Genomic DNA, 27,844 nt, shown 5'->3' on the forward strand with positions numbered 1-27,844 from the left:
TTAGGGAACATGTGTTTATCTCTCATAGAGGGCTCATTCCAAGGGTGTTTTCAATGAGACAACCTACTATTTCTAGTACCTGGGTCCACTCAATATATTTATGAAAACTAAGTTGTGTTTACAAGACAGTAGGGCCAGAATGTCTCAGAAGGTTAGTAAAAAGCTGGCACCGTTGGCCTGCACCCAAAAGCTGTGTGAAGTCTGCATTCAGAAATCTGCTGAGCAGTACTTAATAATCACATCTGGATCGCAAGACTTTTTTTTTTCCGTTTTCAGAAACAGGAGAACATGATAGAACAAGAAAGCATGATTGTACTATGACATTTGAGAGCTATTAAAGACCCTTTAAAAATAACATCTAAAGTTTAGTTCTCATCACAGTCAGTTGTAATCCTTTCACAACTGCTTCCACCCACTGCTCTTATCTCAAGGACTTTTCCTAGCAGGTATTCAAAATGTAACAAACACTTCCAGTGCTTTTTTCCTGTGAGAAATCCAAAATCCAGGTGCTCGTTTAAGCTGTTCTCAGAACACCCATCAAAAAAGCCTTCTGGCTAGAATTCTTGATTCCACCTCCCTTTGTCTTCTGCAGCATTCACATATGGAGCATAGTGGAGAGGTTCCAATGATACCGACTCTATGTGGACGTTCTGTAATCCTTGGTGCTTAAAACTTCAGGAGGCTAACAATGTTGAGTGTCCTAGATCCAGGGAGCATTGTTGGACTGGAAGGTCAGTCTGGCCACTCAATAACCAACCAATAACCCTGACATCCTGCCAGTGCATTTCATTCTACACAAGAGGAGGTCTCCAGATGGAATACTCAAATGTGGAGCATCTCTGGATAGTTCTAGGTAAAATTAAATATGAAATTACGTTTGGAGAGAAGTAAAACTTTGTTGAACTCTAGTGCCCTCTCAAATTGTTGTTTTCAATATCAGATTATATACTTTAAATTTTCATTATTGTATGTGTGTTTGAGGAAAGGGGGAGGAAGTGAGAGAGTACATTATAGCATTTGGAAGTCAGAGAACAACTTTCTAGCATCATTTCTCTCCTTCCACAATGTAGGCCAGAAGTGGAACTCAAGTTCCCAGGCTTGGGAGCACATGCCTTTACCCAGTGAAGCCAGTCTTAGCAACTCCAGATTAGTGCTTTATTTGTTTGTGTGTTTGTTTTCTCAATTTTTGCCCTAGGGCTAATTTTGTTTTATTTTTATTTTGTTTTCAGAAGAAAGCCTGGGGACAGTTTTAATACAGCAAAAAGCAAGTATTAAATTTGCTAAGTGATTTAGACAATATGTAACCACATGGCAACTTCAGGAGAAAAAAATAGCTTGGTAAAACTGAATTGCTAAAGACTTTCAGTCTATTAAACTGTCAAAGGAAGAAAACTGAAAATACTTTCTTCTGCTGAAACAGAAGAAATTACATGTCTTTTCTTTGTAAGTGTTTAAATGTTTCCCCATCCTCTTAAGGTACTTCATATCTCCTCTCTCTCTCTTTCTCTCTTTTTCTTTCTCTCTCCTTCTCTCTCTCTTTCTTAGTTGTCATCTTTGGTTACACCTTAAATGTATTAAATACTTTCAGGTAGAGTGTCACTTAATTTTCTTTCCTTTTTTAATATATGAATCTATTAGTATACTTTTAAATTTATCTTTTAAAATTATTCACTTTTCATCCCAATCGTAGCCCTCATCTCCTCCTTCTTCCCCAGCACCCCTCTCCTAGTCCTCAGAAAGGGGGAGCCCTCCTCTCCTATCATCTGACCCCAGCCTATCAAGTCTCATCAGGACTACCTGCATCCTCCTCCTCTGTGGCCTGGCAAGACTGTCCCTGCCAGGGGGAAGTGATCACAGAGCAAGCAACAGAGTCCATGTAAGCTATAGCACCTGCTCCCCTTACTAGGGAATACACTTGGAGACTGAGCTGCCTATCAGCTACATATAAGGAGGATATATAGGTCTTCTCCATGCATGGTCCTTGGTTGGTGCTTTAGTCTCCACAGGCCTCATATGCCCATATGCCCAGATTTGTTGACTCTGTTGGTCTTCTGGTGGAGCTCCTGTCCCTTCCAGGTCCTTCTATCCTCCCACCTAGGGCTAATTTTAATTATATTTTCCTATATGTTAATGTCACAGTTGTCAGGTTTATTACTACTCTAGATATTTTACTTCCAAAAATGAATTCTTTTCAAGATAAATCATTAACTATGGAATTGGAAAAACAGTGTCCACAAGAATAAAACCAATGGGATGGGGATTGCTGCTCAAACTTCATTCTTTTTAAATTTTAAGTCTACCATAAAGACAGATGTGGTGGTACTCATTTGTTATCCCAGTGTTCAGGAAGTGAAGGCAGGAGGATTGTGGATTTGAAGCCATACTGAGGCCAAATATCGAGAAAAGAAAGTTGTGATGTGTGCTGGTTTGAATGAGAATCCCCCTCCCCCCCAAAAATAGGCTCATATGTTTGAATTCTTAGTCCCTAGTTGGTAGAACTGTTTGTGAAAGATTGAGAGGTGTGGCCTTGTTAGAAAAGGTGTGTCACTGTGGTCGACTTTGAGGTTTCAAAAGACCCTGGCCATTCCCAACATGGCTTTCTCTATCTCCTTCTTGCAGTTTAAGATGTGAATTCTCAGATGTTCCTGCTGCCATGTCTTTGTTCAGTCATCATGGACTTTAATCCTTTGAAACTATGCACCCAATTAAGCTATTTCTTTTATAAGTTGCCTTGGTCAGACTCTTGACAGGGAAGTAGGTAGGCTGACTGTAGATCTTCATCTCTCCTTCTCTCCTTCAAATATAACCCCCCCAGTCTCATCCCTAGCTCAGTAGAGAACACCTGCTGCAGCCTTCCTTCTCCCCTTGCCCACACTTCTTGTGGATCCCAAAGACCATCCCCTCCTAACCTTCCTCCCTCAACTCATTGCTTATCCCAGCCTTCAACTCTAGCTAACCCACAGGTCACTTCTGCCTGGGAAGCAGGTAGATGGGCTGCAGATCTTCACCTCTCCTTTCATTTCTCCAGATCCAATCTCCCAATCTCATACTTGGCTCTATAGCAGACCTTCTGGGGTCACCTCCTTTCACTCTGCCCCCATTCAAGATATTAAATAAATAGATCCTGGTGAAACATTCTGTTCTCCTCTCTCCTGTGGACCCCCTCAAGTCCCTAGCTATCCCCATTCTAAGTGTCAGAGTATCCAGAGAAACATTTTACTTGGAATCACCAGTGGCCACATCTATCAGGTCCGTAGAAAATACCCTACAAGACAACACACTCCAAAAAAAAAAAAATTAATGAAACAAACCAGGCATTGAAGATATGATAGAAGAAATTGCTACATCAGTCAAAGACAATGTTAAATCTAAAATAACCCCTGCCACAAAACTTCCAGGAAATCTGGGACACTATGAAAAGATTAAATCTAAGACTGGAAGAGGAAAAGAAACCCAGCTCAAAAATCCCAGAAAATATTTTCAACAAAATCATAGAAGAAAGTTTTCTTAACGTAAAGAAGGAAATGTCTATAAAAGAAAAAAAAAAAAAACATACAGAACACCAAATAGATTGGACCAGAAAAGAAGTCATCATAGACATAATAATCAAAACCCTAAATATACAAAACGAGAAGAAAAAATGTTAAAAACTGAAAGGGGAAAAGACCAAGTATATATAAAGACAGACTTATTAAAATTATACCTGACTTGTTGATGAAGAGTCTAAAAGCTAGAACGGCCTGGACAGATGTGCTGTAGACTCTTAAGAGAACACATATGGCAGCCCAGACTACTATATTCAATAAAACTTTCAATCACAATAGATTGAGAAAATAAAATTTAAGTGCTGTCTCTCTACAAATCCAGCCCTACAGAAGGAACTAGAAGGAAAACTTCAACCTAAAGAAATTAGCTCCAGCCATAAAAACACAGGAAATATTCTCACTACAGCAAAATCAAAAGAAGGGACACACACACACAGACACACACACACACACACAGACACACACACACACACCATTGCCAACAACAACAGAATAACAGGAATCATCAATCACTGGTCATTGATATCCCTCGACGTCAACTTAAATGGAAAGAAACTCAAAGCAGTTCCACTAAAAATCAGGAACAAAACAAGGCTGTTCACTCTCGCCATACATATTCAACATAATATTTAAAATTTGCCCAAAGTAATAAGACAACTGAAGGACAGGGGAATAGAAATTGTAAAGAAGTCAAGGTATCTTTACTTGCAGATGATATGCATAAGTGACCTGAAAATTTCTACCAAGAAACTTCTACAGCTAATAAACACTTTTAACAAAGTAGCTGAATACAAAATCAACTCTCAAAAACTAGTAGACTTCCTATACATATGACAAATGAATGGAAAAAGAAATCAGGAAACCGAACTATAGAAATGATCCCTGAAAATGGGCTATAGAGATGTCTCAGAGGGTAAGAACTCAGAGGTCCTGAGTTCAATTCCCAGTAACCACATGGTGGCTCACAACCATCTATAATGAGATCTGGTACCCTCTTCCCTCTTCTGGCGTGCAGGTGTACATGAAGACAAAACACGGAAACATAATAAATAAGTAAATCTTTATGAGGGAGGGGTCTACAAACAGGATATAAAATGAATAAATTGTAAAAAATAAAAAAGTAAAGATTTTTAAAAGAAATCTGGAAAATAGCACCTTTTACAATAGCCTCAAATAATATAAAATGTCTTGGGGTAATACTAACAAAGCTTGTGAAAGACTTGTGTGCTAAAAACTTCAAGTCTCTGAAGAAAGAAATTGAAGAAGATAACAGAAGATGGAAAGATCTCCCATGCTCATGGATTGGTAGGATTAAATAATAAAAATATCCATCCTTCCAAAAGCCATCTATAGATTCAATGCAAGCCCCCTCAAAATTCCAACACAGTTCTTCACAGATCTTGAAAGGACATTTTCAGCTTCATACGGAAACACACACAAAAACAAAATAAAACAAGAACAAAAACAAAAACATAAAAACAAGTATAGCTAAAAACACTCCTGAACAATAAAAGAACTGCTGGAGGTATCACTGCTACCAATTTTGAATTGTACAGAAAGATACAGTAGTAAAAAGGGGGGAAAAAGCAGTATTGGCACAAAAATAAACATGTTGCCAATGAAATCAAGTTAAAGACCCACCCATGCATAAATACACATAATGTCTGTGTGTGTGTAACCTGATTTTTTTTTCTTTATTAATTACAATTTATTCACTTTGTATCCCCCCCCCGTGGTTCCCTCCTTCCTCCCATCCCAATCCCTCCCTTCCTCCACCCTCTGTATGCATGCCCCTCCCCAAGTCCACTGATAGGGGAGAACTTCTTTTCCTTCCTTCTGATCCTAGTCAATTAGGTCTCATCAGGAGTGGCTGTATTGTCTTCTTCTGTGGCTTGGTAATGCTGCTTCCCCCTCAGGGGGAGGTAATTAAAGAGCAGGTCAATCAGTTAATGTCAGAGACAGTCCCTGTTCCTATTACAATGGAACCCACTTGGATACTGAACTGCCATGGGCTACATCTGTGCAGGGGTCTTAGGTTATCTCCATGCATAGTCCTTGGTTGGAATAACAGTCTCAGGAAAGACCCCTGTGCTCAGATTTTTTGGTTCTGTTGCCCTCCTTGTGGAGTTCCTGTCCTCTCCAGATCTTACTGTTTCCCACTTTTTCCTAAGATTCCCTGCACTCTGCCCAAAGGTTGCCCATATGTCTCAGCATCTACATTGATAGTCTGCAGTAACCTGATTTTTTATAAAGAACAGAAATACATACTGGGAAAGAATACAGCAGCTTCAATAAATTGTGCTGGTCTATAAAGAGATCTCTGCAAATAGAAGAATCTAAATAGAGCCATGCTTATTACCTTGCACAAAACCCAAGTCTAAATAGATCAAAGACTTCAACATAAAACCTGACACACTGAATTATATAGAAAAGGTGAGGAAGAGCCTTGAAATCATTGGCACAGGAGACAACTTCCTGAGCAGAAGACCACTATCATAGGAACTAACATCAATAATTAATAAATGGACCTCATGAAACTGAAAAGGTTCTGTAAGGCAAAGGACACTGACATTCAAACAAATCATCATCCTACAGAATGGGAAAAGTTTTTAAAATAACTCCACATCTGGAAATTGAGACATTTGAGGGTGGTATGGAAACCTAGTGCAGTGGAAACTTCCTAAAATATAGGAAGACAATCAAGTGAAGCCTCAAAATAATTGGGGAGATGGAGTCCCAACTGGCCATCTCTTGTCACCAAAGAAGCCCCCAGTACTGAAACTGGGTTACACCCAATTGAGTTATTGGTCAGAGGGGTTCCATGGAAATAGTAAACAACTAAGGCTGTTGCCAAGAGAAACTGACAGCAAGGCCTTATTGCTGAAGACAAAACCTACACAATTTGTTGAATATAGAGAGATTGAGCTGGTACCTTTATAGAACCTTCACCCCTATGTTCTAGTGTCTATGACACCAAAAGGTACTCTGCAGCCTACCAAAAAAGAAACATATATGCCAACCCAGCCACAAAACCTTTGATCTACAATTTTGTCCTACTACAAATATGTTAGGGAAATGATGGCACAGAGCTTGTGGGTGTAGCCAACCAATATCTGATTTGACTTAAGACCCACTCCACAAGATGGAATTCATACTTGACATTGCTCAGGTGACCAAGAACCAGAACTAGATGGCCAAGACACCTTGGATAAAACCAAACACTACTGATCTCAAAAATATCTCCTAATATCTCTATACTCATAGATGAATGCTTTATTCAGTCATCATCAGAGAAATCTCCTACCTCCGCAGATAGGAACAAATACAGAGACCCACAACCATATATCACACATATATAGAGAGAGAGTTTGTAACACTCAGATCTAAATGGGATGTCTCTATGAAATCCCTCCCTTTAGAGCTCAGGGAACACTGAGGTAGATGAGGCAGAAAAAAAGTGTTAGAGTCAGAGGAGATGGAGAACAAGACCCTCTAAATCAACTGAGAAAAGGTCTTATGAACTCAGACTGAGCAGCAGCACAGGGCATGCACAGATCTGCACCAGGTTCTCTTCACATATAACATGGCTTTCAGTTTAAAGTTTTTGTGGGATTCTTGAATGTGTGAACAAGTGGGTTTCTGATTTTTGTCTCTTCTCTTGGGATCTTTTCTTTCTGTTGTTTTGTCTTGTCCAACTTTAATGTGATGGGTTTTGTTTCCTCTTAATCCTATTTATTTTGTGTCTTGTTGTCATCTGTCTGTTCTTTTCTAATGGATTAGAAGTAGATCTTTCCATTTCAAATGAAACAATTAAGGAAAAATATCCCTCACAGGTGTGCCCAGACTTTTTTATTATTATTAATTTCAGATGTAGTCAAGTTGATAACCAAGAATAGCTATCATACAATTTATCTCTTGTCAACTTGACATACAGTCATATCTCCTATGTACTGCTTAATTTCTAAATGAAACAATAACCAGTATCATGTTAATTATACTTAACATGATATAACTATCCCACAAATGTATTATAAATTTTAAAATAGATAACAATGTCCCTTAGGGGACATTCTTTAAGTCTATCAAGCTTAAATGTACCAGTCACTAATATTCTCTTCGTTGATGTTACAGTATGATAAAGAAATTTAAAAAAAATACAAATATCTGCACAAATGTATTATTAACAAAATAAACAGAAACACTCATGTCAATTATAATCCTCATTTCTACAACTGTTGTGTGGTCTTAGCTAGTAGTTATGACTGCCTTCCTCTATTACCTAGTCTTTTTTTTTTTATCAGTTACATTTTATTAACTCTGTATCCCAGCCGTGTCCCGATCCCTCATTCCCTCCCAGTCCCTCCCTTCCTCCCTCATCTCCACCGTGCCCCTTTCCAAGTCCACTGATAGGGGGGACCTCCTCCCCATTCATCTGATCCTGTTTTATCAGGTATCTTCAGGACTGGCTGCAAAGTCCTCCTCTGTGGCCTAACAGGACTGCTCCTCCCTTCGGGGGTGGGGAGACCAAAGAGCCAGTCATTGAGTTCCTGTTAGAAATAGTCCTTGTTCCCCTCACTTTGGGAAACCAATTGGTTACTGAGCTACCACAGGCTACATCTGAGTGGAGGTTCTAGGTTATATCCATACATGGTCCTTGGTTGAATGTCAGTCTCAGAAAAGACCCTGTGCCCAGATATATTTGGTCCTTGTGGAGCTCCTATCCTTTCCCCATCAGACTAACTCCCCTTCTTTCTTATGATTCCCTGTACTCTATTACCTAGTCTTTATGTCCTCCACCATCAGCAAGTACCTCAGCAGGTCTTGGCTCTTTTCTTGTAGGATTGACTCATACTTCATTCATTCCTCATTTTTATCCTGCTTGGATTAGGCTGTTGTACTTTCCCATTGACTGATCGCAGTACACAGTAGCATGTAAGACACACCCTATAGGATCTCTTGCACTCCAGACATAATCTTTCTAACCTCAATTGTGGAGAAGCAATCCAATCTCCCTATGGAAATCTGGGCCAGTCACCCTTCCCAACACTGTTGTTCCTTTCTTAGCATCAGAAGCCCACAGTGACCCTGGAGATGTCTGAGCTTCCAGTCCAATGGAATGTTTGTTGTGCTTCCTGGAAGGAGCACTTTACCCTCTGGAACCTAAACCTCTAAGCCAGCAGGACTTAAGGGAACAGGAAGCAGAAAGCTTTCTATTGGATCACTAGGGGTGATAGTGAATGGAACTATTACTTTTTTCACCCCTTGATCCATATACAGAGAACCTTCTAGAGAACCCTTCTGCAGCCTTCTTGGCTGCTGCCACCTAATTAGTACTGTAACTGTGTCTTCAAAAAGCCATTTCAATTCATCTTTCTATAAGGCCAGTTGCTTCAGGATGGTGGGGAACATAGTAAGACCAATGGATTCCCTAAGCATGGTCTGTCTGTCACACTTCCTGGTTGTGAAATGAGTCCCTTAGACTGAAGCAATGCTGTGTGAAATATCAGGATCATAGATAAGGTATGCAATAAGTCCAGATGTTAGTTTTGGCAGAAGTATTACATGCAGGAAAAGGCAAATTCAGAATCACAGTAAGTATTTACTCCAGTAAGGACAAAACATTGTATTTTTAAAGGAAGAAGTGGTGCAATGTAGTCAACCTGAGACCAGACTGGTGACTCCTGGAAATGGTACCACACAGGGTCTCTGCTCTTGGCAGATCCTGGCACTCAGCAGCAGCTGTAGCCAGGTCAGTGTTGGCGAGTGAAAGTTCATGTTGTCAAGCCCATGCGTAACTTCCTTTTCTACCATCATGGCTACTTTGTTCATGAGCCCATGTGGGCAGTGATAGGGATGGCTTGGGGGGGGGAGGCTGACTGTCCGCAGAATGGGTCATGCTAGCTACTTGATTATGAACATCTCAGCTGATGACTTTTTGATGAACTCTGCTGCAGCAGGGGCAGAACCAGCAGCAGGAGCTGCATGGAGAGTTCTCTGGAGTCTTTCTCTCTAAGAGCGAAGCAAAGCAAAGCATTCTCTCTCTGTCTGTGGGCTCCTATTTATACCTTCCCAGAGTCCACACCACGATGTTTTCCCACTGGCAAACACACTTCCTGTATGAAGGCAGTTTCCTGGCTGCTTATCAGCTGACAATGATCATGAGCCTCTAACAAGGCTGCTACGAACAAAACATTCCCTCATCCCATACTTGGGATATAATAAAAACATATCCACACAGCACAACCAAACTTTCATTAAGCTGTTCAGCCACAGAGCACATAGAGTTGTCTTTATCTGAACTCAGAGCACTTTAGGGAGCTCCCCTTTTTGTTTGTGCATGACAGGATTTTGGTCTCTCTATGCAGCTCTGCCTGGCCTGAACTCAATATGTAGACTAAGCTAGCGTCAAACTCACAGAGATCGGCTTATCTTTGCCTCCTTGGTGCTGGGACTAAGGTAAGTACCACCACACCTGGCAAGAGTTTATGATATCACGAAAACCTTCTATTTTTCAATCCTGTTTTTCATCTTGTTTTAAAGGTCTTATTATGATTCCAGGTGTTTGGAATGAGATCTTTGTGCATCCCTGCATTCAAGTTCTTTATCATCAGTATTAACAGCATCTGTGTTTCTTGAGGGGCTGTGACTTCAAAAGAATAACTTATAAGGAATCAATTACATAGTGAATATAAATATATTCACCAAGCACATAGGTTTGCATGCTCACTACCTTGGACATTTAGGAGACTCTTCAGTTTGTCTGTTATTACTATGTCCTCTGCTCTCTTTTCAGTATAGTAAATAACCCTGTTTTCTCTCTTTACTCATGTTAAAATAGACTAAGCGCCTTGTCTTAGCCATTTGAACTGCTGTAACAATTCAAATGCCCCTTACTGGGTTTATTTCTCCCATTCCAGAATCTGAGGACACTGAAAAAAATCTTTCTGTTTAGCACAGCCTTTTTCTATAAATAGCCGTTCTTATGCTGTGTACCTTCATGGAGAATGGGTGACAATTTCTCCTGTAGGCAGGGACTTTCTTCATAGGGGTGCCAGTCACTTCCATATTCCCTTGTGTCCAGTCACTTCCCCAAGGCTTTACTTCCTCAGCATGGAAATCTATTGCACAAAGCCTATCTTTTGTCTGAGTTAGTTCTGTAAAGTATCGACAACAGGAAGATTTGTCTTAGGATTCCCTAGAGATCCCATGGAACATCAGGCAGGAGTCTACCTGGGATTGGTGCTGAGAGAACACCAATGAAGTTCAGATTTCTTACAGCTGCTGTCCATAGTAGGAATTCTTCCTCTTTAGGAAGAAAATGCCCAGTGACAGCAAAGAGAAGATCAGCAGGTACTCTCTCTGTCTCTATGAGCTAGCATTTTCACCTCAGCATCTGGCTCCCTCTTCTTTATTGATAAAATTGAATGATTGAGATTTTGTTAAAAACAACATTTGGCAGTCCAATGCATTGCATGACTACAGGGGCAGAGAAATCATGCCAAATGCAGACAAACTCAGAAGCCATAAAATTTGGGGTTTGCTGTTTTATGTTTCTGGGAGAATAAAAGCATCCCACTAAGGAATCTGCAGACCAGTGGACAAGTGAAACATCTGAAAACAAAGGACAAATCATCAAGAGAAAATGTCCCAAGAAAAAGGGTAAATTGGCCAAGCAGTACTGCCCACCTCCAGCTGACCATCCTGAAATCTTGCCTCCAATACCCAAGCCACCATCTTGCCCCTTCCAGCCAGACTACCAGCCTATATGTGTCAGGGAGAGGGGGATGGAGAACACCCCAGCAGTCACCCCCTTCTTCTGGCTTTGCAGCTGGCCCACCCACAGTAGATCCCCAAATGCCTTTCTCTGTTGCCCCTACAGACATAAATGGCAAATAGTCTTTATGTGGTCCCAATTCAGTGAAAAATTAAAGCTAGCTTTGGGTTGGAGCATGGCTTTCTCCTTTTCAAGTCCCACACATGCTTGTTAAAGGAAAATCCACAATCTCTGTCTTATATCAGAAGAGCTGCTTGCTATGCAAAAGAGGAAAACATCTTTTTGTTTTCATCTGATTCTAAAGCTTTTCTTAAGGTATAAGTAATCTCAAAATCTGTTAGATTATTATGTATACATAAACTTTCTGCTGTGATACTAGTAGTCATACACAGTACTAATTCTAGAAATAAACTATTGTATTTAGACAGGGACACCTAACAAGACAGACAAAGCATCCATCAGGGAGAAGTTTTGAGGCTGTGTTTTCCTGTGGGGTGACTGAACCGGCTCCAGTATCCAGTCTTTGCAGGGTAGAGAAACAACTGTAACTTCTGTCATGAAATGGATAGAAATAAACTATCACTCCAAATCCATATTCACACAAAAATTTCTGTTATAGAAGCCACATTCCAGCACTAAAGAGGCATAGCAAAGTGTGGCTGTGTGTGTTCATAGGGCTGTGAAAGTAGCCAGAATATTGACTTCCTGCAAATGTCACAGTAGTGACTTAATGGGCAGTCCCCACTCACACATCCCATATCATTTTTACATAAACATGGTATAGAAGTATTGAGGATGTTATCCCAGAATAAATGGCACTCTCAGCCTTGACCACTGATGGTGATTTGGAAATGGTCAGGGAGGCAGAATTATTGACAGAAATCAGACTCAATCTGGACTCCGAAAAAGCAAACTCATTAGCAGATGTTTACACCATTTTAAAAATTTTCTAACTAATTAATTTGTATGTGTATTGTTTGTGTGTATGTGTCATTGTGTGTGTGTGTGTGTTTGTGTGTGGTGTCTGTGTGTATGTATGTGTGTGGGGTGTGTGTGTGTGTGTGTGTGTGTGTGTGATGTGAGTGGTATGTGTGAATTTGATTTGAAACCATCCCATGGGCTGGAATCCTGTAATCAACAATAGATAGGAACTCAGTTGAGCACCAGCATTCATTGCACTCTGCCTCCTGGCTACAAATACAAAGTGATAAACCATCTTATACTCTGCCACTGTGCTTCCCTCACTCACCATGATAAACTGCAAAATGTCAAAGATGAGGACTCAAGTTCACTGAGATGGATTGTGGGGACAAGTTTAGTAAAGGAATTCTTAACACCATGGAGAAGCAGAGAGCCAACAGCATAGCAGAGGCTCTGAGGAGAATTAAAGCCCAGCACCAGAGACAGAAAACATGGTGAGAGGTCTGAAAAGAGGCATCAGGGCATTCCTGGAATCAGGCTCCCTTCTTATCTTTGATTCTAGAACAGTATTTGGAAAGGATGAAGAGAAGATAGTGTGGCTAGTAACACCTTCTGGGATGTAAGCTTTCATCCCCAGGTAAAAAGGTGTGGTTCCTGGAAATCCATTGGCTGGAAATTCGTAGGCCTATTGATGCCTGGGAGGGGAAGGTGCTGCAGGTACTAAGACCTTCGCAGCAGCAGAGCTGGACTCTAATGTTACAGACTTCCCTCAGTGTGAGCCAAAATGAACTTACTTCTCTTGCTTCTGTCAGACATTTTGTTACAATAAGGAAAGTGAATGGAATGCCCTCTTAAGTGGGACAGTCTGTGGTCAGCTGCAGCAAGGTGCTAAACTTTGTGTCTATCTGTGTTTAATATACAGCATCCTTAGCTTCAGGATAACAGAGAGGGTCCTGTTCTCTGATTTTGAGACACAGTCCTAGAGGATTTTTACTAATAGGAGATGATAGCCCAGATATCAAGGCTACTGACTGTCACACTTCAATTACTATGAAGCAATGTTATGACCAAGACAACACTTATCAAAAAAAAAACATTTAAATTAAATAGAGAAATATGACATGACCCACTATAAATACTAACAGGGCTCATAGAGTCTCACAGAGACTGAAGTTTCAAGCATGGGGCCTGCATGGATCTGCCCAAGGTCTGTGTACATGTTATACCTGTTACTCTGTTGTTCTTGTGGGACTATTAACAGTGGGAGCAGGTGTATCTCTGACTTTTTTTGCCTTCTCTTGGGACTCCTTTCCTCCTATTGGGTTGCCTTGTCCAGCCTCCATAGGAGGGCTTTTGCCTTGTCTTATTATATCTAGTTTTGTCCTGCTTGGCTTTTGTCTCTCGTCCTTTTTTTTTTTTTTCTATAAAAAGGAAATAGAGGGGGAGTGGATTGGGGAGAGGAAAAGAAAGTGTTAGGAGTGGGGAGAGGGTAAAATGTGGTAAGGATATATTGTATAAGAGGAGAATCCATTTTCAATAAAAAGGAAAAATATGAAAATGTGGTTGTAGTTATCAAATCAGCACTCATGAACTTGAGCTAATACCATTGTTAATATATAAATTCAAAACTGTGATATGAGACCAGTAAGATGGTTCAGTGGGAAAGGGTGCTTGTCACTCATCTTGATGATCTGAGTTCCATGTCAAGAACCCACATGTTGGATGGAGAGAACTGAATCCTGCAACTTGTCCTCTGTTCTTTACACTATATATATATATATATATATATATATATATATATATCTGTAGAGAGAGAGAGAAATATATACATAATTACATAGAGAAATGTAAAATAAATGCATATAAAGGATTGTGTTATGATGGATGAGTTTTTATAAGTCACTTCTATATAATTATTAATGTTTGCATCAACACCATAATATTAATGGTATAATAGTTATAATAGTCATTATAATTATAATTTTGGAGCCTTTTTCTCCTGATGGATGCCATAGCAGCTTGATCTTGAGAACCATTTCACATAGTTTACACAACACCAAAAGGAACATGCTATGGCCAGGTCCAGGTATTCCCTCAAGGACAGGATTTGTTTGTAGACAGGTTTTCAATGGTGACTACAGAAACATTAAACGTAAGCAGAAAGAGAAGGGGAGACTTCAACTCTGCATGTACTGCCATCCAGAGCAACTGGCCTCAAATCCTGGGCCTCTCTGAAAGACTATGTAAAGACAGAGAGTAATGGGCAGCTCAAGTATTGGGCAGGACAAGGCTTAAGGACAAGTGAGTGGAAGGTACTCACAGGCAGTTATACCCTCCTAAAGAGAGAGTCTTCGGCACACTCTGTCACACACAAGGAACATTTGTCTCTTTATATAAACTGATTAACAAATTCACAAAGCGTGGAAATTTCAAAGGCAGGAATTTGTGAGACATTTCCACTTTCCTTAGTAACCTCTGCTGAAGTGAACAGCTTTGGTTATTCCAATTTTAATTGGAAATTTGAGTGATCAATTACATATTACATGGTAAATCTATCAGTCTCTCTGTCTCTTAATCTTTCTTTCTTCCTTCCTTCCTTCCTTCCTTCCTTCCTTCCTTTCTTTCTTTCTTTCTTTCTTCTTTCTTCTATTTTTTCTCTCTGCTTGCTTTCTTGGTTGCTTGCTGTCCACCCACCAGTCCCTGAGCTTTCCACAGAAACTGTTATGCTCAGTTCAAGAGGCCCCCAAAGACTACCAGGAATTGACTCTGCGGCAAAACACATGAGGGTTTGTTTATTTATTACAAGCTCTAGCCAGGGTTGCAGCAACCTCCTTGGTGAAGAGGAGGAGTGCAGCAGGGCTGTTTAGGGGAACAAGGTTTTTAAAGGGAAAACTGTAAGCAATGGGTTACATGCTTGGCATTACATGATTGGATAAGGAAACTTGACTTTTGAAATGATTGGTTGCCTGGCCATCTGTGTGGGTTTCCTATCAACTGTATCTCTAGTGGGCAAGAGAAGAATGCAGTAAAGCTAGTTCCTCTCCCCAGATGGCTAGACATGTCTCTATCTGGCTGGCCTTTGTTCAGGCTTGTGCTTTACACTTTAAACCAATACCCCAAAAAATCTATTTTTTAATTCTTTAGTGTCTCAAATTTCACCAATCCTTGAGCTCCCCCAATCTCAGGACTTGAAATCCCACCATTCTTTACCCTGGAAATCTTTTCCCTAGGAAGTTCCACCCCCTAAGTAGTCCTATATAAAGGGTGTGTTTGCTCAGTTCCCTGCTGTCTTCTCCCAGGTGCAGGAATAGCCAGACAACCCTGGATTCATCCCTCCACACCCTGAATCCTCCCAACAAATCTTTTCTTTGAGATTTGCTGCCTGGTGTGACTCTCTCATCAGAAGAAGCCAAGAAGCAATGAAGAGATGAAGGTAAAAAGCAGAGTGGGGCTGAGACTCCAGAGCTCCTGAGCTCAGCTGGAGACACCCACCCCTGGGAGCTGCAACACTGAACTGCAGGGTTGAGGCTCCTGAGCTCCTCATTTAGCTATGGATAGCCTCCCCTGGGAGCTCCAACAAATTTGCTGAGGAGGCTTCCTCTCAGAGATGTGTGGCCTCCTGGGCTCCTCTGTCTCATGATGCCCTTCCATTGGGATACCTTACCATCTCATAGCTGTGTGGTTTCTGGTCTCTGTGTCTCAGGATACCCTTCCATTAGGATACCTTCTCCTCTCAAAGCTGTGTGGTTCCAGGGCTCCCAAGTCCCAGGACACCTTTACATCCATGCAGGAAGGCCAATAGTCATAGTAAATAAGCCACTGAATTATTCTATAGGTTCACTCTCAAACTAGTCCAGACCTGTGTCCCTAACCCAAATAAGCACAGAGTTCCTGAGTCTGTGGGGCTTGTGTTATTAACATCAAATTCTCTTCCTAAAGAAGGCCTCAAATTCTCTTCCTGGGAAGGTCTCACACCTTCTCATGTGTATGAATGCTTAGTCTCTAGCCTGGAGTGCTGATTGATTGGGAAGGTAATAAAACCCCAGTACTTTAGAAAGCAGCAGGAGGAATTAGGTGACTGGCCTGCCAAAGCTGTGTGATCAGCTACTTCAGACCCATCTTGCCAAGTCACAACTCCTCCAACTGCCATACATTCCTGTTCTCTGAAATCTTGGGAGAAGGGATACTTTTATTTTAAATGTTGCATTTTGTTAAGGAATTGTTCACTGTCATGATAAAAATAATGCAGTCCCTGGGGATGGATAGAGAAACTGCATTAGGTTATTCCCTGCTGTTACTGGTCCATCCCTTGTAGTGACATTATGAAGAACATTGTGAGAAAGGATGGAAATCTGTTCATAGAAGGTATTGCAGTGTGCTGGGGTTTGTCCTAATGCTGTGGAGAATCTCTTGTTGGATGGAAAGCAGTTGGACTTCAGCATTGGTCCTGCTACACTTGTGCTTTCCTAGGCTTCGGGAATTCTTTCCTTGACTTTGGGAGATTTCCTCTGTTGCTGTGAGTTTCATGTTTCCTTTTGATTCATGCACTCACTGTTTTTGTGTAAGTCATTGATTTCTTCTGAGTTTCATTTTTTTTTTCCAAATGATCCTCTTTCAATAATTTTGCTTTGCCATGTTGTACTCTGGTTTCTTCTTTCTTCTTCTTCTTCTTCTTCTTCTTCTTCTTCTTCTTCTTCTTCTTCTTCTTCTTCTTCTTCTTCTTCTTCTTCTTCCTTTCTTCTTCTTCTTTCGATTTGAAATCTTAACTTTGTAAATAAGAAATTTCTGTGTGATACTCCTATACACATATGTTGTGAACTTGGATCATTTCCATATGCTCTGTTACATTGAATTACATCTGGCATGTGTCTACAATTCTCCCCTTTTTAATCAAAAGGTCCCACTTACCCAATCACAGCTCTAGTTAGGCTCAGTATATCCCTGGAACTGGCATGTTACAGATAAGCAACCCTATGTCTATGTGTATTTCAGAAAATGACAGAATTTAATTTTTGGTGTCTGAGCATGACCTCTTTCCTTGACCTCCTTACCTGCTTTTTGTTGACCAGGTTTTTGTAGAATTATCCTAGAATTCTGTGCTGAACACACCATGAACATGAAGTATATGTTTTCTATGTTGTTGGACATTGTGTGATTATGGGAGATGTTCGTGTAGATGTTTATTAAGAATATTAACTTATACAGTATGTGTGTTTGTCTAGTGTGCATGTATCTAATTATGTTTTTGGCATTAGGGTAAAACTGGCTTTGTAGACTAAGTTCAGAATGATCTTTTCTTGTCTCTGTGGTAAAGCAGCTTGAGGATCATTGATCTCCATTGCATTTTATAGCCAATAGATAAGATCCTCTCTGTAATCTGTTGGTCCTGACTGTCCTTGTTGGGAGATACTGTATTCCTCTTTGAATCTTGTGCTTGTATTGATTGCTTTACATGTCAATAAGCTCCTTAATGTATCATAATACCCAGGATGTAGCAACAGGAAGGCAAAAGGTGGTGCATGTTTGGTAATCTCTTGTTTCAGTGTTGGTGTCTGTTTTGCAAATGGAGCAATCTCTTTCTTTGAGGCTTCTTAACACTCTGGAGTACAAGCTTGCAGAGTAGCCCCTAGAGTTCCCATGGATTCTACTTGTCTCTAATGGAAGGTTTGTCAGATTTGTTCATCCTTTTGAAGAACCAGTTCTTTTTTTTTTTTTTCTTTCATCTTGTTTCAACCTCTCAATGTCCAGTTATTTCCAGTTCTGATATTTCTTATGCTTTCTTATAACTGCTTTGGGATTTGGGTTGTTGTTATTGCTTAATCTTGCATCCCGAGATGCATCATTAGGATACTTGAGACATCTTTGATTTTCATGAGGTACAAATTGATCATGATATATAAATTGATAGCCATAACCTTGTCTTCTAGATATGCTCTTCTTTTTATAATTCTAGCATATTTGTGGTGGTGCCATCCTAAACCTGAAAACATGGGGGACATGGAGGATGAATTTTTGTTAATGGATCTGAGTGATGCAAACTTATCATCAGCATCCAGCCAAACAGGTTCATGGTGGTCCTTCTCTACTCTGGTGAATACTATGTGTTCTCTGAGCCACATGACAGAGGAAAATTTGGACACCATGGCAACAAAGTGCTTTAATGATACCCTGGCAAAAAATGATATGCTCTATCAGAATAAAAGTCATTACATTCCTGGACAAATAGTACATCTTCAAAAGAGCCACTCAATCAAGAGGCCTGCACATTTTATCATCCACCCCCCCCTTCTCTTAAAGAGGAGATGGAGTGAATTGGCTCTGCCTATGTTCACAATGACATCAACAAAAGGTAACAAAGTGCAGGAGGCATATGATAAAAGTAGCAAGGGTTTCTCTAGGTCCAGCTCACCTGCTTGATACAGATCAGCTTATCTGAATTCTTCCCCACAGGATGACCCTGTGAATACAATAAACTGATTCTGAGTGGACAGAGCACTGACTCATTTGCGGACACGTCTGAGGGAGCGCTTATGGAGGCTGAGGTTGAGAAGACCGGCATCCCTGACATTCAGTCACATAACTCTGGATGTGTTGTAATTCTTGGAGGACACCAACAGTAAACAGAACCCTGTAACACAGAATGATGTCAGAGTTACCAAGAGCATCTACATATATGTAGATGTGAATGAAATTGTCATTGAGACAAGATGTGACATTATATTCTCTGTGTAACCTCCCCAGCATGGAGACTATGACTATTAAGGTGGCAAGGACATAATCCTTGTGTTACCATCTACTAAGGACTACCCTCAGGAGGCATCCGTAGTCTCAGACAGGAACAGCAGAAGGTGATGGAAGGGGGTGAGGAGGCTGATTAGTCACCTGTTTAGCAGCTTGTGGTCACTGCCTCCCCACCTCAAGGAAAAAAGTCACAACAAGTAAGGGATAACGAACGTTAAACAATGGAGTCCTAAAAAACTGAATGGGCAGGGCCACCAAAATTTACATGTGTCTTGATTTTTCCTTTTCAGGCACTTTGCCACTGACAGGCTGAACCCATTTGTAGAACATGAAATTCAAGATGTCTGTGACCCTAGAAGGAGGTTTCCCATTGATTTCTGCTTATGTGGATTCTGGGGGAAGACAAGCCAAAAAACAGAGAGCAGAGGATGTGACCAGGGGATGGGGATGGGGATGGAGAGAAGGAGGAGAGAGGAGGGCTTGGTGAAGGGAGCACTGGTTAGGAAGGTAGGAATCCTATGGAAACCTATGGTACCACAGGGTAGCTCTTTGCTAAGTCCTTTGGTATCAAAGTCACTAACACAGTCCTTTTGTTTCTATCTTCCTTCAAAGGTTGATCGTCAGGCCTAGGCCCATGGTTTTTAAACCTTGGGTCTATGTTTGGCCTGGTCTGGCATAACAGCCACATGAAGGAGCCTGGCCAGAAGAGTCAGTGTGCTCATGTTGTTTCCTGTCAGAGCCCTCCAGCCACTAGGGCACACCTCTGTAGCCCTTATATCTTTCCCAGTGTGAGCCATTAGCTCCCCCACTCTTTAAGATCATTGCTCTTGCTGCACTAGTGGGTGGAGAGAAAAGTTGGAAACATAACCATCTTGTTCAAAAGAGATAGCCATCTGCCTCTGCCATCCAAGTAAGAGACTCATGATCATTGTCCCTGCTTTCTGCCACATTAATTCATGACTAGATTCATAGAAGTGCTTGTACTCTTTAAGCCAAGGAGGTAAAGAGATACAAGAAGAGGAGAGGAGAAAAGGAGTGGGGCAAGTGGGCCAGGTCAAGAGAGAAATGCAGTGAGAGAGAGGACAGGGCATGAAGCTGGGTGAAGGAGGAGAAGAGTCTGCGCTTAGGAAATCCAGTGGGAGCAGAGGAGAAAGGGGTGAAGGTGTGGGGGCCATTGACAAGCAGAGGAAGTAGTAAAGTTCCCCTGGAGAGGGTGATTGGGGGGTATAGGGAATGACTACCCAGGAGGAGAAGACTGCATCTTCCTGGTGGGCATCAACTTGTTCCAGGGTGCAGCACTTGGACGCTGTCTGGGTATCCTCAGGCAGGGTGTGGCTGTAGAAAAGAGAAGCCACATGCTTCCCAGGAGCCTTTCCTTTTACTGCTTTATCTGGACTTGGGCTAATCTAGAAGCATCTGTGCTTTTGTCTTTGCAGTCTTCAGATACCATGGTGCTGTCACCCATCCAAGGATTATACAAACATATAAATTTCATGCCACCAAAAGGTATCCCTTTCCTTTAGTTGAGTAAAATAGCAAGATCATCATTCTGCCTGCTGTGAATAGGTGAGTAGGGCTGTGCACCATCACTGCCCAAAGACCAGCATCTTTGGGACCGAGAGAGCAGTGTCCACCTTCATGGTCAGGATTAGAAGGAAACCTAATTTCCATGGAGCTGTGGGTGATAGCCAGTGGTATTGTGTGCAGCCTTGCTGAGTGAGCTGTCTGCAGTGTCCTCCTGGTAGGTAGGGAACAGCTTTATGGGTTGGCAGGTCCCACCAGCTACAGGAGTGCAAGCAATAATGTTAGGATCATTCCAATGAAGTAGTTTAACTTCATTAAGTATCTCTTGTGGTGGAAGAAGAGTTTCTGATGCCTAATTTTGCTATAACATACCAAGGGCACTGACCTTTCTTTCCTCTGCAGAGGATGCTGACCTTGGTCCTTAGTAACATGGCCCTTTGCACAAGCTTAGTAATTTGTCTGGAATACAGTTCCTGGGCTATAGGTGTAGCCCCAGTCTATTGGCTATGACAGTCTGCACTGTTCAACCCCTGTGACAGAGGGTTATCAGGGTCATCATAATGAGAACTTGACTCTTGCATCTCTGTTTCTCTGAAACCTTTTCCAGCTGCTCTAGGCCCCACAGGAATTTGTTGCAGAGGAATACAAAATATTTCTCTTCTGGCATCTCCTTACTGAATTGGCCCATTTCTACTTTTTGTTTTGTTTTGTTTCTGATCTATGGCCATGACAAAACACTGTGCCAAGGCAACTTATAAGAGAAAGCATCTCACTTAGTGTCCATATTTCCAGAGGGTTAGAGTACATGACTATCACAGCAGGGAATGTGGCAACAAGCAGGCTGGCATTGTGTTAGAGCAATAGCTGATAGTTTATCTCTGATTCTCAAGCATAAGACAGAGGGTGGGAATGAAGGAAAGAGAGACACAAACAGAGACAGAAAGACAGATAGACAGAGCTTACTTGGAATGGTTTTGACTTTTGAATCTTTAATTCTTTGTGACCCTCTACTGACACCTTCTCCAACTAGGCCATACCTCCTGGTCCTTCTCCAAAAGACCAAGTATCCAACCTTGTGCATCTATGGGGGCCATTCTCATTCACAAACAACACTCCAAATTGTCTGGACACTTGATAGAAGTCCCTTGGGTATCATCACACTGTGTTCTGACTGGTAAAATAATGCTCCCCCACCTTGTGCTATAACTGCATTTGTAGACAGCAGAAATGTCAGTTGTGGCTCTCTTTCCATATAGATATTCCAGGAAACACCCTCAAAAAATTTACAGACTTGTCCTCATGAACATATGAAAAGAGACTACTATTCTCCTCCCCCACCCCCAGATGCTTCTGGGAGAAAGCTGCAGACACAGGAAACCCATGTTTGGTTTTTGGCAGCCATGTTGGAGATTCATGAGCAAATCATAAGGTCACATCAATGTAGATCTTAAGACTATGTCTTTGAACTACCAGTAGTCTACCATAGGTAACAATAGAAGTATGACCATGGTGGCAGCCAGTCAAGCCCCCCATGCCATGGTCCCTGAGTCAATTGGCTCAAACAGGTGGGACACTCAATGTCAGTGTCTCCAAGCCCATAAGTACCCAAGACATCCTATGCCAATGTAAGCATAAAACCAGTGAGGATGAGGTGTTTAGGGAGTATTCTTTCAATGATTGGGATTGGATTTGGAAAGTCTTCTAAGCAAGCAATGAAAGATTTTTACAAACTTTGTCATGAGGCTTGGCAAGTAGTAGAAATGGCAACTTTGGGCAACCATTACCTCCTCTATTTCCTGTTATGGTCAAATAGCAGTAGGGTTGAGGATATTTAGATTGAGGATTCTAGAAGCAGAGAACCTGAGGCATACATCTGCCCATCTCCCATCAAGACAAAGGGTTCCTAAACTGAGGCATTGTTAGTTCTTTTCAACAAGTCTAAGGCACCAGGCCTCCTCTGCCTTGTGGACTTTGTTCAGAATAGGACCTGATCACTTGTGTTTCCCTTTGAGCCAACAAATCCACACTGGAGATCTTAACACAAGTCAAGATACAGCTGAACTTCCTGGTTCCACAGGCTGCTCACCATGTCAGGAAGCTGATAATAACAGATGGTCTTCCTCAGTTTGTAAGTTTCCACAAGTCCTACATGTTCCTCTCAGATAAGATACTCATTCTTCAGCTGCTTATGCTGCTTGTACAAAGAAGCAATACAGATTTACCACCACAAAGGTCTATGATCCATATGTTCTTTTGAATATAATATGCTCATGAAAGATATCATCAGATTAAAACCTAGCCATCAAAACTGCCCTTATTGTGGCAGGGATAGACCAAGTACTTGTTCTGCAAGCATGAGGATATGAATTCAGATCTGGTAACCATAAAAAGCCTTGCATAACAGTGTGAACCTATAATCTCACTCCTATGGTGATAGGAGACAGACCCCAGGGATCCTCATGAAGATGGCCTAGCCAAATTTCTAACTTCCAGTTCGAGGCAAGTGTCTTGGAAATGATGGTTATGATAACACTTGAGACCACTTACTATTAACACAAGAGGAAGTGATGGTTAAGATAACACTTTAGACCACTTACTACTCAAACATGAGCTAACATATACAAGTTCTCCAGAGACACTGTGAAGTCAGACAACCGTACTTAGATGAACATACACAAGACAGGAGGTATGAAGAAGGGGAAGTAGAGAAAACCATAGATGAACATTTCATCTCTCAGAAATGATTGTTCTTATGTGTGAGATGTGTTTCTCATCCTGCTGTCATCATGATTTTTGTCCAGCAACATTCAAGTGAAAGGCTCATGCATAACTGTGTTTGACTTTGATTTTTGTCTCATCAGGTTTCTTTTCTAAAGAGCATACATTGGCTGCAATCTGTGAAGAACAGCAGGTAAATGCTCAGCTCCTTGGCTGGGAGTGCCACAGAACAGCAGCTTCTAGCTTGTTGTAGGAGGCCTGCCCACAATGCCTCAGTTCTGTGAACCCTGTGTATTCCTTTAAGTCCTGATGTGAAAACTCAAGATGTTTCAAGAAACTGGATCATTGTAACAATCTCTATAGGTTAAGCAAAATTTCTCAGGCCTAACATGTTAATTTCTCAAAGTTATTAAATGCTCACTTGATTTTCATCCTGTCTTCTTGGAAGAAACCTAAACCCTCCAAGCTCAAGTGAATAGAGCTATTGGGCCACTTCCTTCTCAGTTAGGATCTTCTGCTCATGTGTACTCTTCATCATGGCATATTCTTTCTGGAGCTATTCCAGCACAAAGCTTTGGCACTGACATCTCTAGCTGCTCTTTGGCCAAGGTACCTTTGTCTTACAGGTAGCTGTTTATGAAGCCCTGAAATGTCACATCTGCAGCACAGCCACAGGGCTACACAGTTCTGTTAGTGTGTCTAAACATGTTACAATGTCAGAATCCAACACTGTCAGAGATCAATGTTTTTCCCTTTGAGACTCTAGGAAAGTCAGATTGTTATCCAAGGCTGCAAATACAGAGAGCTGCTTAGAGCAGTGCGTGCCCTGGCAGCCCAGGGCTATTCATTTTAATCATTTACTTCTTCTGACTGGGTTCTAGTTATTACTGCAGTTGCATTAGTAATACCAGCCAAGTAAGCTCTCAGCTTTATGTTCCTGAGATGCAAACTAGGTGAACTGAGTAAATATGTTCTAAGCCCTCTATCCCCTCACAGACATTCCTTTGAGCATTCCCCAAACTCTCTAGACACCTAATCAGTTATAAGGAGCCAGGCAGCACAAACTGACAATTTCAGGACAGTGAACCTGGCCATCAAAACACACAGGAATAGAAATCTCCCCCCTCAAGTCATCAAGATGGTTTTCCCTTATGCGCTATGAGACAACTTGAATTGCTGTTGCAAAGGGCTTCTCTACAGTGGCTTGGCCATCTCTGAGCCAAGGCCAACTCCATGCATTCAAAGATGCTAGAGGTCACACTAGCAGAATTCTACCACCAGGTAACTGTTTTGTTCTGCCAATGATGCACAAATCAATAGTCATTGGCTCAGAAACAAAACTATCTGCATAGAGAGAGACTTGTGTTGACATTGGAACCTGCAGATTACATGAACAGTGTAGGAAGGAAGTAAAGGAAAGTCTTATATATTTAGAGTCAAAAGGTCACAGAGTATTGATTGATGAGAACAAAACAGACATTTTTTCCTTTTTATAAATTTTATTTATATATTTATTTATTACAATTTATTCACTTTGTATCCCCTCTGCAGCCCTCTCCCTTGTCTCCTCCCAGTCTCATCCACCCTCCTTCTTCTCCCCCTATGCCCTCTCCTTAGTCCCCTGATAGGGAAGAACCTCCTCCCCTTCTATCTGACCCTAGCTTATCAGGTCTCATCAAGGCTGGCTGCATCATCTTCCTCTGTAGCCTGGCAAGACTGTACCCACCATGGGGAGGTAATCAAAGAGCTGGTCACTGAGTTCATGTCAGAGGCAGCCCCTGTACCCCTTACTAGGGAACTCACTTGGAAACTGAGCAGCCAATGGGCTTCTTTTGAACAGGGGGTCTAGGTCCTCTCTGCACATGGTCCTTAGTTGGAGTATCAGTCTCTGCAGGGCCTGCTGGGCCCAGGTATTTGGCTCTCCTTGTTCTCCTTGTTCTTCTGTCCCCTCCAGGTCTTTCTATCTCCCTCTTCTCCTGTAAGGATTCTGGCACCCTGCCCAATGTTGGGCTATGAGTCTCGGTATCTCCTTCGATACCCTGGTGGGTAAAACAGACATTTTCTAAGAGGGGCAAATGAAAAGGAGACCCCAAGGAATATAAAGCCTCTAGCCCCGGAGGAAACCATTTACAGGTCAATAAAACACCAAAGGCCGGAGAAGTATCTCAGTTCAGATAAACCTGCTTAAGGTATTCAGCAGTCTGAACAGAGCAGCCTCAGAAAACTGGGAGACATAGGAAGATGCAGAGAAACTGGAGACAATATGGAAACAAAACACAAAGGAAGCTTAAGAGGGCCTGGTCCATAAATTACTTGGTAGGCAAACAGGATGCCCTAACATCCATTTCCCCCTCTTTTAAGAAATACCAATGATGTCATATGTTTGAAGGCCAACACTGGCAAGGTGGAGACCTGCTGATTCCTGAGTATCACAGTCCAGCCAGCCTAGCTGAATAACTAATATATTTATATAAAGGAGACACCCTATCTCAAAAAAGCCAGAGGAATGTGTCCTGGGGCTTCTCTGTGCACATACACCCAATGTATATATGTATCCACACAGACACAACAGCAGACAGAAAGGTGTTTGTTGGGAGAGGGAAAACATGCATGAAGCACACAAAGAAAAAGGAGAGGTCAGGAAGATGAAAAATCCTGTCTCTTCTTAAGGGCTGGGGCTTTAAAGCTTCTGAAGTTTTCCTCCCCTCACTTAGGTGTGGTCAATTTGAAGAAAGGATAGTTTATGGGGCTACAACTCTTGGCTTCCAAAGAACTTGTTGGGCCAGTGATGGACCACTGTTAGGAAAAAAAAATCCTAGAAATTCTTTGTTCGAAGGTGTCTGGCTTTTGTTTTAGGTCGCCAGGGTAAGAACAACGTTGTCAGTCCTGTAAGTTCACCATCTTTATTTATTACCTGGACATGGCCCCTCTCCCTGTCTGCCTGCCTCCCTGGAAATCTAACTCCTAGTCTTAATTTTCTGTGCTTCCAATTCCTTGGCTTGTTTCAAGTACTTCCTAGACTCATTTAAGCCCAGACCACCAAATACCAGCTCCTTCTCTGAATTTAAAAAAACTTCAAACAATGCATGGCTTTTGATAATCTGGGGACTTCATCCTGATATCTATATGCTACAAGATGAATATTGCATGTTCTGATATTTGGAATAAGCCATGAAAGTGACTCTTATGGGCTTGAGCAAGGGGACATAGTGGGAGGGGACAATAGACAAACAGTTTGATGATATAAATATGAGCAAATACCATATACATATAAATATGTCATAAACAACTTTATTATTTTATATGCTAATTAAAATAAGCATTAAAATATGTGTAATGGCCTCCATAATAACACTCAGCAGTCCAGACATGGGAGTAAGATAGATGAAAAAGCCCACTGTACTCTCATTACCTGTGACTGTCACTGTTGACCTGAGTGGACCTACTGCTTGCTCAGGGATTAGATCTTGTTGTTTCCTTTCTTTAGATGTGAGCATGTGGAAATGTCTTTTTCTTAGTGTATTAGTTTGATCTTTTGCTACTATAAGTTTTCCATAATCAAGTCTAAAAATCAGTTTCTAGATATCAAGTTTCCTCCAGAGTAAGGATATATGATAAAGAAAGTGTTTAAATTTTCTCACGTGTAGCACAGTATACTAGATTGACTCAAAAACGTGTGTGATTTGAGAGTTTCTGAGCAGTTATTGAGTTCATTTCCCAAGTCCATCACTACTTGGAAACTTCTAGTTCCAATTTGTCTCAAGAGTTCCCTTTTCTCCTGGGGCTCAGCAATAACAAGCCTGTGTCTGTCTCAAGAATATTGAGAAAACAGCCTCCATCCACTGTGTGATGAGATAGTGTGACCTCCTAGTGAGTCCAGGGACCTCTGACTTCAGGCTTCCACTCAGATCAGTCTGGATCAACAACCACCTCTTTCCTGCAGCTGGGATTAGCAGCTCCTCATGCCAGGCTCCATGACTGTCATAGGATTAGAAACATATCCAAATGAAGCTCTCTCACACAAAACTATTATCAGAGTGAGAACAGCCCCTGCTCAAGGTTGGAAACTATCTCTTGGGATATCTTGGACTTGTCCAGCCTCCCTCCTCAATATTTTTTTTTATTGAAGGATTTTTTTTTTTTTAATAGCATGAGAAGTGCCTTGGACCAGCTTCAGATACGAGTGAGATCTAGCAAAAGAGTCAGTGTGGTCATCCTGTTTCTCAGTTTCATGTGATCTTACCTGATTATGAATGACCTCTTGTCTTCCTCCAGAGTCTTACAGTACTTAGGCTGCTGTAACAGAAGGCCCTAAAATGCCAAGCTTACAAACAAAAGGTATTAAATTTTATAGTGATGGAATCTGCTAAACACGAAATAAGAATTCCAGAGGATTCAATGTCTATTGAGGGCCACACTAGCCCATAAATGGTGTCTTCTCACTGCAAACAACTGAAACTAGGACGGGAAATATGATTTTTTTTATTGTATCCTTATCTTATTAGTGGTGACTTTGCTTTCAGATGCAATTTCCACTGGCCTGTGATTTCAACATATGCATTTTGGCAGAGAGAGAAATTTAAGTCAAAGCTTCTGAGGACCTTACTTTTCTTTCATGTCT

The 27,844-nt window shown here is 41.4% G+C and overlaps 1 long non-coding RNA gene across 1 annotated transcript; it reads right to left on the bottom strand.

The window, feature by feature from the left end:
• Positions 1-14,816: 14,816 nt before the first annotated feature.
• LOC132656433 (uncharacterized) lies at positions 14,817-27,525 on the bottom strand. The gene is made up of 3 exons (XR_009594179.1): positions 27,467-27,525; positions 18,650-18,868; positions 14,817-18,220 (listed from the first exon to the last, which is right to left on the bottom strand). It is a non-coding gene; the product is annotated as an uncharacterized LOC132656433 (long non-coding RNA).
• Positions 27,526-27,844: the final 319 nt, after the last annotated feature.

The sequence above is a fragment of the Meriones unguiculatus genome, chromosome 9 (assembly GCF_030254825.1).
Source record: "Meriones unguiculatus strain TT.TT164.6M chromosome 9, Bangor_MerUng_6.1, whole genome shotgun sequence".
Lineage (NCBI taxonomy): Eukaryota > Metazoa > Chordata > Mammalia > Rodentia > Muridae > Meriones > Meriones unguiculatus.